Source organism: Haliotis rufescens, unplaced genomic scaffold, assembly GCF_023055435.1.
Source record: "Haliotis rufescens isolate VD_foot unplaced genomic scaffold, xgHalRufe1.0.p SCAF_19, whole genome shotgun sequence".
In the NCBI taxonomy this organism is placed as follows: domain Eukaryota; kingdom Metazoa; phylum Mollusca; class Gastropoda; order Lepetellida; family Haliotidae; genus Haliotis; species Haliotis rufescens.
The window spans coordinates 16114087-16128668 of record NW_025963879.1 but is presented as its reverse complement, the minus strand read 5'-3'; positions in this window follow the sequence as shown (position 1 = coordinate 16128668).

Genomic DNA, 14582 nt, shown 5'->3' with positions numbered 1-14582 from the left:
AAAAACATCACTCGTTAGTTCGAATGACAGATTCACCTGATTATGTCCCTTCGTTTGTCAGCCCAATAAACCTGGTCAATCAATCAATATTGGTTTATTGTTTCTGTACAAAGGAGTCCTCAGGTCTATAGTACATACATCCATTTGTTTATGAGCAGTTGTCTTATCTATAGAAATAAATGTGTTTACACTGAAACTTATTAAACACATGATTATAGTAAATGATTAAATAGTGTCAGAGAATATATATGGGAGACTTGGAGTTAATGAAATGGAATCTTTAGAATTAATAAAAATGTACAATCTCACACCAGGAAAAGATTTCAAGTTGAAAATCCTTTTTATTCTTCAACCCTTTACACAACTCGCAATAAATTGGAAGATACCTACATTCTCTAATCAATAGAGCTATTGTTTCCAAGAAAGGGGTTCGTAATTTATTTATTACAATTTGTAATGAATGTGGTCAAATTGTTCAGACCGTAAGTAACACAACTAAATATCCAGATACTCAAATATGAGAGTTGCTGGATTTCCCGATTGACAATATCTTCAAATTTTGGGTAGAACATCATACAAGTAGAATCTATCCCTATGGGTACGAACTGTGCTCCTCTCCCAGCTTATATGCTACAATGTGCATACGAACAGGAGTGTGTGACTGCTTTAGTTTAATTAGTTTGTTTGTTGTTTAACGCCGCACTCAGCAATATTCCAGCTTTTAGTTCAATTAAAATAGCGACCCCTGCTAAAAAATTCAAACTCAATTACAGACTTTTGATAGTTCGGGTCCATATGAATGTGATGCACCCGACTACTTTCACGATTTTCAATTTGATTTAGTTTCAGCATGGCGAAATGAAGTGAGTTTAAAATATTTGCAACTAGCTTGCGTTGGATGCTCCGGCTATATCGCACTGTGTGGCATTGTTTCCGAAAGTGTTTGTTAATGAATGAACGCCCTTGGCTGTTCGAGAAAATCAGTCAAACTAAATATCATCGATACAAGTCATACGAAAACTCCGTGGAAGTGTGCGTGACTTCTGATTTTTTGGCCCAAATTATCCCAAATGTGAACAATATCATACCGTGTTGATATATTGATGTCCAGTGTAAACGTGTAGATCATGGTTATCTTTTCTTATTCTGAGGGTGATGGTGCCCTTCGTTAATTGAAGCTGCCTTTGGACTCTTCATTTGGGGGTCGTACAGTGAACAGGAACTAGTTTGATGAGCTCTCTGGATTCCCTTTTCCAAAATGGTACGGACAGGGTGTAAATTTGGCTGATAGATCGAGGAAAGGGAATAATGTTGATGGTCCAAAGGGGATACTGGGCGGCCTCAATACCCTTCAGTTGAACACACATCAGCAGGAACAATTTGTTAAAGTGTATGCATAGAAATGTCAACAATGTTCATGCTTGGGCTTATATCAATGTTCATGCACAACAAGACATGCAGCCGATTTCGGTTTGGGCTGTTTACGAACTAAAACTGCTGGTTTATTATGTAACCAGAGTGTTTTTTGTGAATACATCAGGACAACTTGGAGTCGATGGCTTGCGGTATAAACATTTTTATTTTATACATGTATATATATACATACAGAAGACACCATGTGCCGGGTCAACACATAGTGGTAGTGGTTGTTGTCTTGGTGCCCCGGAGCACCCAGCCTTACCCTAGCTAGGCTAAGGGTAAGACCTTTCTCTCCCTGTCTCTATCTTCTCCCTCTCTCTTTTTCTCTGGACCAAGGCTTATATAGCCAATGTCCCCTGACATTTAGTAAGTGATGAATAAATGTAAACGATAATACATCAGTGACATACTTGCACATCTCGTTCAGGATGGCAGACAGTCGATGTACAATCAAATGGGGATTAACAATTGTGAGCATCATATTATAAATAACGGCAATTCAGTGTTTCAAGGCATATATTTGTCATGGCCCCAGGGTAATTAGCCTTCGGAATTAAATGTTCATTCAGACAATTGTTGTCGTAAATCAGTCGCTATGACATTATTATTACGAGTGTTTTTCAAAACGTATCTAACAAACGAAATACACTCGTTGTAATAAAAACGGTATCTGAGGGGACTTGTTTAGTCGTCTATATATCTTCAGCTCATCTATCTACCAAAGTTGAAAATCAAAGAAACAACTGTGAAACCATATTCATTGTCCTTAGTGGAGCGACTGAGTGTAATAAAAGAGCCGAATTGTTCACTTTGAGTTAAAAGCATGAAACTTGGCACAATAAAACTTTAACCATGGTGATTAATTTTGGCTATAGGGCCAAGCAAAATGGCCGCCATTTTATGCCTGGAATTTAGCCTGCTTCTTGGTATTGTTTATGGAGAGTGCTAATGATGCTATTACCGAGAAGAACTGACAAAATGAATGCCATGAAAGCCAATTACTACTGAAAAGTGAGAAACAAATAGTTCAATGGTTTAATTAAAGGTAAATATGGTTGGAAAATATTTGAAGCAATTATCTGAGATTGTGGAATAACTGTTTGTTGGATCTTTGAGATAAAATAATGATTTTTGACACATTAACAGCTCTAAACAAGGTGAATAGTTTTGGCTATGGGGCCAGCAACATGGTCAAATGATTTTAAAGATGGCCGCCTTTCTCAGGCCGTCAATTCAGGTGAGGCCTGGAATTCTAACTGCGCTGTGAGACAGTTTACGTTCATCGACATTTGTTTTATATTATAGCTATTATATAGTTATCTGGATCTGTGCTTAGACATTCAAAATAATAGCACCATGCGTACCAAGCGAAAGAGGAATGCTTTTGATTTTCGACTCGTGAATTTCCTCTTGACGTCGAGCACTATACAATCAGCTCCAGCATTTTGTGTCTACTTTTCTCAATTGCTTAAGTATTTAGGAGATATATAATTTATTCAAAGTTCGCGGAAAGACATATCCGCTTACAAATAAGGTTTTGGCTTAAGGTTTCGCCATCAAAGACCTGTCAAGAAACAGTATGGTGAACAGTCAGAGGAATTTACTGATATGGTACGTCGTTTGTCAACATGATGCGCGATGCTATCCCTTTTCGTGAACACCTGCAGTCACCAAAGAAGCAAACGTCTAAGACCTGCATCACTTCGGGCGTTCATCCCACATCAAACTTACACACACAGAAATAACTGAAATAGTGTGGGACTCAATTACTTTGACCAACCATTGAAATAGTGAACAAGAAGTCGACATTCGCCAGTCAAAAAACAGCTTTAACGAGCCTACAGGCGACATCCATTCCAGATTACACTTTGAAAGACTTTGCCAACGACTATGTCGACGGTGGAATTAGCTCTTGGCGTAATCAAGGATGGCATCGGCATCACCGTTCCGGAAGTTTAAGGCACAACATTTAAACAGTCAATAAGAAATACACGAACACAACGATGAACGGACTTTCCAGCTCAGTCATTCATGAGTTCAACTTCAGGGCGTTTTCTGCGAGCGACACATCCTGCTCGCGATCGTCCGTACAACAGCTACAGTATGAATGTAAATACGTATATGGTAATGGACAACATTGGATAGACAAATAGACAACTAATTTTTACTTAAGATGGATACGTAAGTGATTATCGACTCAGACAATGGGATAATCGATGAAGGCTAATAATGCCATAATATGAATAACAGTGATCAATGAGAAGTGACATCGTAGCACAGGTTGTCCGACAGTCAATATACAATGGAATGGTGATGAGGATTAACAATGGCGATTAGCGTCATTTAAATAATGACAATTAAGTGATGTCATGGCTACGATGTAATTAGCTTTTGGAATTAAATATTCATTCGGACAAAGGTTGCCCTGAATCGGTCGCTTTGACAATATCGATTCAAAATTAGAACCTTAAACAAAACAAATTTCTGAAATGGGTTTTACGCCGCTTTTAACATTATTTCAGTTATATTACGGCGTGTCAGTTTAATGTGGGAGGAAAGCCCTACGTGATGCAGGTCTCCGACGTTTACCACTTCGGTGAAACCCAGGAGCAAGGGTATGGTGCTGACAAACTTAGAATATAATCGGGTCGAACCGGGATTCGAACCTACAATCATAGGTTTCTGGCGTGTCCAAGGGACTCAACCCTGCACAGCGAATCGCGGCGCCTTAGACGACTGGGCCACCCGTGCCCCCGTTTAACATATAGAGGATAGAGATTACATGGCACAACTTCCCTCGGGCTATATAAAGTCTCTTCCGTTTCAAATGTTTATTGCATCGAGAAATAGACAATGATTTTGACGGAATCAGTGGTGAGTCGTACAGCCCGTAACTGTCGGTACCTCGTTACCCCGGTGTTAACATTTGCTAGGTTGCATGATAAGAAAACATATTCAGACTCTCTTTCCCGATCTGGTTAAGCGACGGACGCTCTGCTGACATGACCCGTACTGGGATGTCCTGAGATTTTGTTCAGCGGTAGCAAGAACTAAGATCAAATTTTAATGAGATTATATATTGTTTTTTGTGATTCACAATTATGCATGTCAAGTCTCTAAGACAAAATTGTTATGGATGAGCAACTTCTTTATTACAATTGGGCGACGTTTCGGTGTAGATTTTAACACCGTTATCAAGCAAATGATGTACAAACTAGGTATGAGCATGATATATATACATAACAATAGATAGATGTTTATATAACAGATAAGGTTGATGTACACTGATTGATAGGTAGTTATGATAAACAAGTTTATACAAGAGATAGGGTTGATGTACAGTGATTGATTGGTATGGGATTAACGTCGCCCAATTGAAGTTGCTCATCAATAACAATTTTGTCTTAGTTACCATTCCAACTTCTAGCTCTAAATGCCACTCAAAGAAGTCATGTCAAGTCTGTTTAAGGTGCATTTAATTCTAATTGTAAACAAACATATGTAACGTATATAATATTATATTTTCTGTTACTCTGTACATTTATAATCTCACTAATTTAGCACCATCTGAATAATAATGTTAGTATACGAGTACTTATACATTAAGGATATTTATCATCCCAAACTGGCTCCCATAGGAGATATCGCAATGAAATTGCATCACAATGCTTTAATTTGTAGCCCACTGTGGCGTCTTTGGTTACCATGACGCCACAATCAAATGACATCACTATGGCTCTGCTATTGAAGCTGTTAGCAGTACTTTTCACACTTAAGACGCTGGGCCAAAATTTTCGAAACGATCTTAGCTACGATTAATCTTAACAACTTACGGTCAAAGATAAGATATCTTAAATTTAAGATAAGGTAGATTTTCGAAACTATCCTAAACCTGTCGCAGATCGTTCAGAACTACGATACCTATCGTAACTCTGACAGAGAACTCATTTGTGTTAGAGATTGAAAAAGCGGCGTGTTTCCCAATGACGTCACGGGGATTTCCCAGTTGCTGACAATAACAACAAAGATAAGTGACACGGAATTCATGATCACATTGTCAGGTCACATTGTTTAACGGGCAAATATTTGAGCAGAAATGTGCAGAAAGATACTTCACTATTTTCCCTTCAAATGGTCCTCTCGCGAGCGCGCAGAACTTTATGTGAACACATTGCGTACAAAGTCAAGGACGAAAGTAAGGGATGTTATTCTAAATGACGAGACCTTTGATCGAACAGCTGGCGTTCAGCATTTAAGATGCGTGTTCAAGTCTGATGTAACGTGATGTATACTGGGTCGATCTAGATCCATAATTCTTTTCAAAATTTGAAAGTGACACTAATTTTCGTTTGCAAAGAGAGATAATTTAGGAATTGTCAAGTTAACGTGAACACACATATAATGTAGTCCTTTTCTATCATAATAAATTAAGTAGAGCTAATAAACTGATTTCATTTAAATCTGGCCGAGGAGCGAAATACATTATAATTGTGTCAAATCTATTCCAGAACGCAGTTCGAAGATGTTTGGCTTGTCTGACAACATTGCTGGGGATCATGTACTAGTATGTGTCCATTGACCCTATACATTACAACGATTTTATTGTCTGAATTGTCTCAAGTATCTATACATTTTTTTGACATAATACGGGTACATGTACACTTACATATCAAAAAGACCAAAATCAATTATTATTTTAAAATCAATTCATTGAATGCAAAATTCAAAGATTATTGTGTTGACAATGTCTATTTTATATTGATGAGTAAACTACATTCAATATCCGTTTTCTGCGAACATATATTGGAAAGTGAATTTTGGACCATGTTCAAACTATGCAACTTTATGACGACATTGTAAAGCCGAACGAGCATGGAAACCCATTTTTATTTCATTTTTAGATACGAAAATCTGTGCTTTACTTTTGCTGTCAACATGTCAATAAATATATTTGGTATGAAAAGACCCTCGGGTGAGATTCTCTATTTGTCGGATTGTAATGGTGACAGCACCCAAATTTCTCTTTCTTCTCCAAATTACTCATTCTAAAAGATATCGGACATTATTTAGCTCAAATGTTTTAGTAACATAGGCTCTATTAGAAACGTACTTATCTGCCCTTGATTTGCATCCTCGTATCATGTTTAGGCGAACATAACGTCCGGTGCGTTCATGCTTCAGTCGCTTATGACAAAGGACCTAGTCACTATGTGAATAGCCACGCTAAGGGTGTTCATTCAAGCTCTGATATCTTTCACCAAAAGTTCCACATGCCATCTTCTGACTTCAGTGTTTTACTTGTTTTTCAAATACTGTGTACGACTGATGTACAGAAATACATTTTTCTAATGTCAAATGAGACAGGTGTTTCAAAGTTGCCAAGACCCTTTATCATTTATGATCTCGCCGTTTGGCATCAATATAAATGTATTATTGATGGAGTTTTATATCTAGTGACATAAATTTGATTATTTTTATACGTGCATATTTTAAACATATGTTTTACTTTCATTCGAAGAAAAGTATTGTTTCAAACTGTATAATATAGTCTTTATGGAAGCGTATTAGTGCCAAAGTTTTGTATCATCTACGTGGATAATACTTTCATCTACGAAGATTGTGATACGTACACGTCCAATACGTGCTACCTACGACTACTTAGGACATATTGTCCTTTTTTTCTGATACTGAAACGTGTTGACGTCTTAAAATCTTTTTTTGTGATAACTACCATTTGTCAGTTAATGTAGATGGGACTCAAATTGTCTTTAAAAAGGTAGTAATTTACCAAGAATCTAAACATAGTAAGAACGCAAAAACCGATTCTATATGGAATTTTAAAATCGCTATACATACATCATGATCTGTTTATTTAAATATTTGACTCCAAAATAAGCCAGCATGACTGTATATTTGTTAAAGAAATCTTATAATATAAATATCATTGCCAGCTTCATGTCTTAATTAATGCTTCGTCTAAAATCTTCTTATGTGCAAACACAGTCCCACCATCAAGTTCAAAATGAACCCTTTATGGTGCATTCAAAATTAATTTTGGATTAAAATCATACCTAAAAAAAATAACTATAAAGAATTTCATGAGTGCACTTGCTCATTTGAGGGGGCACGGGTGGCCCAGTTGTCTAAAGCGCCGCGATTCGCTGTGCAGAGTTGCGTCCCTTGGGCACGCCAGAAACCTATGATTGTGGGTTCGAATCCCAGTTCGCCCCGATTATGTTTCTAGGTTTGTCAGCACCATACCCGTGCTCGTTGGTTTCACCGAAGTGGTAAACGTCTGAGACCTGCATCACTTCGGGCTTTCCTCCCACATTAAGCTGACACGCCGTGATATAACTGGAATACTGTTAAAAGCGGCGTTAAACACTCACTCACTCACTCACTTGCTCGGGCGCTGGGTTAGATAAGTGGTCAACGCGTTCGCTCGTCCCACCGACGACTCGGGATCGATTCCCTACATAGGTACAATGTGTGAAGCCCATTTCTGGTGTTTCCCGCCGTAATATTGAGAAAGGCGGCGCAAAACCATACTCACTCACTCACTTAAGATGTTGTTCCCACCAGTTTCGACTTGAGACTGGGAGATACAGAAAAGAGCTAAAGTAGCAAAGGTTGTGTTTGGTTTGTATACAGGGTCAAGTAGAAGATGAGTAACATTTTGTCATGATTATTATCATGCCTCCATGTCAGAATGATAAGATCTGAGTGGTTCATGTGGTCTTGATACAATACGATGTATACCGCCATCGGTTCAGCTGCTGGTGATTACAGTCAATGTTAGCCACCATCGCTTCAGCTGCTGGTGATTGTAGTCAATGTTAGCCACTAATTAAAATTTGCAAATATTCTACGATTAAAAATTACGGTAGGAATAACAAACTGAATGATTTGGTCTTATGATTCCCTCTCAGGAGCACAATATTTTACGCTACTTCAATCTCCTTCGAGGGCACAGCAACAAGCAATCTAGGTTAATAATTATACCATTCCATTTCGTAAAAAGTAACTATATGTACATCAACATTTATCAATTACTTCGGCGAAACCGCATTATGAGTGGTTCAAGGGAGATCATTCCATCTCACTCCATCGGACGGGCAAAGTGGGCCCATATTCGAAACTAAGGAACTCAGTAGACTTTAAATTAAACATATCTGCCAATCTAAGAGTCACTTATTCACTCAAAATGCATGAAATAGTATCAATAAAGTAAAACAATAGCATCCGACACGAACACTTGCCCCGCGAAACTAGGCCGTGGGCTCATTAATATTCATGAGGGTATTCCATTTGTGGAACGGTTCCCACGCTATCTATGACGCGATTTGTTGAGATTTTGACCTTTGACGTCATAGTTAGGCGTCATATGCTAATCGCTTTACTACGTCTGCCGATTTTTTACTACGGAGTGTTCTATGGCAATATCATCACCCCGTAATTATGGGACATGGAAGAAATTCGAGAATGTTGCGTTAATTTAACGTGTGTCAAGTGTCTTCGTGTTTGTAATTCCGAGTTCTGGTTAAAGAGGAGTTACCCTATCTTCTTCAATTGCAAGGACAGATTCTGTTTTTTGTGGATTTACATCTAAAGAAAACTGTGCCCCTATTGAAGATTATCAGGAAGATAAGGTAAATGATCACTTATATTCACATGGATTTAAACCACTCTTTCCTGAACATGATTTGGATGTTCTGCGTTACTACAAATACCAACTAAGACCTTCAACAAAAGGAGATATAAAAGAAATACTTTGAATGCTGTTTTTTATATGAACAGACTGAATTTGAAATTCTACATCCATCAGATATTTAGATATCCACCTAAGAACACAATTGAATTTACTATGCGGACACTTTTAACCAAATATCTGAGTGGAGTTCGGGAAAAGTATAATGAACTTGGTTCTTGTTTTTGTGTGTGTGTGTTGTTCATTATAATGTTTCTACCCACAATCTTACATTACTCATATTGCCATATTTACCCACACCAATATTGTGAAAAATCTTGCATACATTTGGAACTATATATCGACACAACAGTCTTTACAACATGTAACATTTCATGATGACTCAGTTGAACGTATCTTTGGGAACAGCTACATGATGTACCAATTTGCAATTATTTCCAATGAAGGATTCAAGATTCTACTTGTCAGAAGATTGGATGGACTAACCTTTGTTGGAAGATTGTTCTGGTGGGTAGAATCACTCTTGTGTACTGGCATTTACTCCAAGCCATACAGTTGTTGGATAGCCATGGAAGCATTCAAGCATTTCACTGGACATTCTATTTATTGAAACATCATGGAATGTGATTTAATTCAGTTTGGTGCGATATGTAATGGCTTTGAAGAGACCTGTGATTTAATGAAAGAAAACAATCTGATAGCTTCAACAATGAACTGTGATAAATGTAATATGTCTATGTCATGGCAGAAAGATAAAAAGAACAAATCAGATGGCCATGTGTGGCGTTGTACTAAATGTAGAAAATGTAAATCTGTTAGATTTGGATGGCCAGAAAGCTTCACTTGGCACACTGTTAATGGTTTTGTACCTTTTTTGCCATGACGTTCCAGGTCACATCACTAAAAATGTTGAGCGTGTGTGAGAACACTGTTTACAACTGGTACAATCTATACCGTGATTTAATGTCACGTTCTCTTCTGGACGATCCTGTTGTCCTTGGGGGTGTTGGTCATGTGGTGGAAATGGATGAAAGTAAATGGGGGAGGAAGAGAAAGTACAACATGGGTTCCAGTCAGGGCATTAGAAACTTTTGGATCTTTGGCCTTATTGATAGGCAAAGTAAGAAGGTTCTGCTTTTTAATGTTCATGACAGAACAACCTATTGCCAATGACCATTGCCCATTTTGAAGTCGGTACACAAATAATTACTGATGAATTCAAATTTTATATTGGTCTACAAAAGGCAGGGTATGAACATGACACTGTAAAGCACAAGGATGGTCATGTGAACCCCAAAACTGGGGCCCATACTAACTCCATTGAAGGATTTGGGGGCAATGCAAAGGCAAAGTTTAAGTCAATGCATGGTGTCCCAAGAGAAGAGTTAGCTGCTCATCTTGATGAGATTATGTTCCGATGGAACAACACGAGTGAATGTATGTTTACCCTCATGCTTGGCCTTATGAACAAATACTACACATTTGTATGAACATTTGAATGAATCAAACCATATTGATCGTTTCTGATCTCTTGATGAGAATGTAATCTACTGATTATCTCATTTGTCAATTTGCCCATTGTGCTTGGAAACATAGAAATGTTTCCATCAAATTCATATGAACATAGCATCAGTTATTGTGGCACTGTTACCCTTTACATTGTTTGTGATGTTCATTTCAAACATATCATGAAGGACACATGTATGTATAACATATTTCCTGTCAATAGTTTGACAGATAGTGCTACAAAGATTTCTATTCATCATCTGTGCAGATGATTCAAGTTGCCTCAATTGTGTTTCCAGTATTCAGTGTGAAATATGATATTGTTTCCATCAATATCAAACTCAATCATTGTGATAATCATGACAGAGTGCAGAATCATTGTTTGTTGTTTTGTTTTTAAATGGTTATTCTTAAACGTTCCCGAGATTGATATGTTATATGCTGGTGTTGCACAGATTGCCACTGATAATATGTCAGATATTTCCTGTTTAAATAGTTCTGGTGAAACTAACCGTGATAGAAATGACATGTGTGGGTGAGTGTTTCATAAATAAATTTTCATTACCATGATTACAACTTTGTTCCCATTAAAATACCCATACTGGGTATTTTGTTTGTGACATTACTGAATTTGTTACTGTTTCTATTTGATTAAGATATTTGTGGAAGATAAATATCAATGTGTATTGAGGACGCTGACGTGTGAGTTCATATTTGAAAAGATAAAATGAAACAGAGTTCCCATCAAAAGCTGCTATTGTGATGACTAATACTAAATGATCTGAATGTCATTGTTATATTGCAACTGATGTCACATGTTTGGATGAAATGATATGTTGAGTCTTTTTGTTTTGTTATGAATTAATAAAATGTTAGTTTTTAATATTCAGAATGTGTTTGTGTTTACTTACTGTTATGGTCTTTCATTTTGAAAGGTAAGACTGGTAGATTTACTCATATCTTAAAATGTGGGCCATTCAGAAATATCTCTATAAGGATATAAAAATAGTGGGCCCACATTTCGGTTTTTGATTTTGGTGTCTATAGAGAGAAAAAAGAAGAAGTGGGCCCACATTTCTGTTTTCACTGTATTGCCTTGTTTTGAAGGTGAGATCATTTGTCTTTCTGTTTTATAACTACGGTCAAAATATTTTTTTTAATGGTAAGAATTAAATTGATTTACACATTTTTAAAAATGTTGGCCCACTCAGAAAAATCTCTTTAAAGATATAGAAAAAAGTGGGCCCACATTTCGGTTTTCATTCATGACGCATACAGTTTTGTTGGTGATATCTCATACTGTTTCATATCTACAATTATTTAGATGATTAGGACTATGAAATGGCCTACCTTTCATGTCTCAGATATTTGTTCCACGCCACAAGATGCTCAGTGTTTCAGTAAGAGAGTCCCTCCGAAATGTTGGCCAACATCTGTTACCCTCTAATAACCAGCTAGTAAGTGATCCACAATTCAGTAATGTTGACAAAAACTTGTAACAATCGTAAAGCATACTACTGTTGTTCGTATTGATGGGAATGATTCACTAAATAGAATACCCTGTGCAGTTTTAATGATGAACCGAGTGACAGGCGGAACAGATTATCGCTTTCACAGCGCCATGTTTTTTTCTCGGATACGTAACGAAACAGCATAGCTCCAATGTATATTTAGAGTTAGCTCCCTTCGACACTCGAACCACTGATAATGCGGTTTCGCCATTAATTCTACTTTAAAAAACCCAACTTGTTATCAAATGAGAACTGAGATTAAAAATATCATTTATGGATGAAATATTGATCCCTTGTAATGGCAAAATCAATACAGTCAGGCAGAACGTGCTTGACTCTGATTCTCTCATCACAAGGGATACAAAACGGAGGATCCTCAGCTTTAAATAAATACTCGTGTGTATATCTTGAATGGCCAATACGACACCGTCGTAAAATGACCTCTTCAAATCTAGACTGACAACCCAAGTAGGTGTAACCGATATTTGGTTTTATTTGATGGAATTTATTGATACCTACTTGGGTGTCCCACTTCTTTTGCATAAGATCTCGGATGTAACATCTGATCACAGGTTTGTAATCACTGTATGGAATTAGAAATGGTGTCACAGATTTGTTGAGTGCTGCTTTAGCAGCAGCATCAGCCATTGTGTTGCCTTTTATGCAGACATGACTTGGTAACCAACAAAAGACGATGTCATATTGGCCAGTTGAAAGATCATTATAAAGTTCTAAAATTGTGAAAATAATTGGATGACTAGAAGAGACTTTTTTCAGTGCCTTAAGACAAGATAAAGAATCAGAAAAGATTATAAATTGTTTATATGCAGACTGTTTTTGAATGCATACCAAGGCTGTAAGGATAGCATTGGCCTCAGCAGTGAATATAGAGCTATTGTCTGGTATTCTAGAAGATAAATGTTTTGATCCGATGACGGTGGCAGATGCTACTTTGCCATTATCCTTGGATCCATCAGTAAAGTTTGAACGGTGAGTGTCGAATTTATTTCTTAAATGTAAATATTCTTGTTGATATACGAGTGGATTAGTCTCAGATATTATAATACGTGTGGGGGAAATGTCTACTTCTGGCCTCACCAACTGCCAGTGAGGAGAAGACAAAAGGCAGTAAGGAGAGAGGAGATCTAAATCTATATTAGCAGCAATAACATGTAATTTAATCCGAATTTCAAGTGGGGGAACCATCTTTGGTTTTCTCTGAAACAGTTCTTCATATAGGGGATGACAAAACGGAGTCATAGGCAGGATTAGAAAGGTTGGAGTGTAATTTAATGATATATTGAAGAGACAATTTAATACGGCGTAGTTTCAAAGAGGGTTCATCAGCCTCGACATAGAGGCTGTCAACAGGAGAAGTTCTAAAAGCACCAAGGTATTACTCTTGCAAGCTCCAGCATACTCAATGGAGCCATAGTCTAATTTGGAGCGGAATAATGATCTATATAAGTGAAGGAGGGTTGTCTGGACCCCTCCCCACTTGAATTCGAGACGGCTTTCAACAAATCGAGGGCCTTCAGGCATATAGTCTTTAAATATATAATATGTGGCAAAAACGTCAAATGGTGGTCGAAAATCAATCCCAAAATTTTGGCCTCTTTTACAACCTTAATTGGAGTGACATCGAAAGAGAGCTCTGGGCCTTTTTGGGGTTTATATTTAAGACAGAAATGTATACAATTTGTCTTGGTCTGTGAAAACTTAAATCCATTCTCAAGACACCATTTATGAATTTTATTAAGACACAACTGTAACTGTCTTTAATGGTATGCATATTTTTACCACGACATGAAATATTAAAATCATCCACAAACAATGACCCATCGATTGAGTCATTTAATACTTTAGATAAACTATTTATTTATATGCTAAACAATGTGAAAGACAAAATACTGCCCTGTGGAACCCCCTGATCCTGACTATAATGTTCCGACTGGGTTGATCCAACACGAAATTGTCTGTCTGTTAAAAACTGCGATACAAACTGAGGCAAGCGGACCCTTAAACCAAAGTCATGTAAATCTTTTAAAAAAACATGCTTCCAAGTGGTTTCATAAGCTTTTCAATATCGAAAAAAGATAAATACAGCATGTTGTTTATCTATAACACCATTTTTTATAAATGATTCTAAACGAACCAAATGATCAATTGAAATTCGGTTTTTACGAAAACCGCCTTGGATGTCAGTGATTAAATTGTTGGTTTCAAGAGACCAAACTAATCAATTGTTTACCATGCGATCCATGGTTTTACAAACACTACTAGTTGATGAAATAGGTCGGTAATTTGATGGATCTGTATGATCCCTGCCAGGGTTTGGTATGGGTACAACGATGGCATTTCTCCACGAAGGAGGAAAATTTCCCGTTGCCCAAATATCATCGAAAATATTCAGTAGTGTTGTGAGACAAGATTCAGGC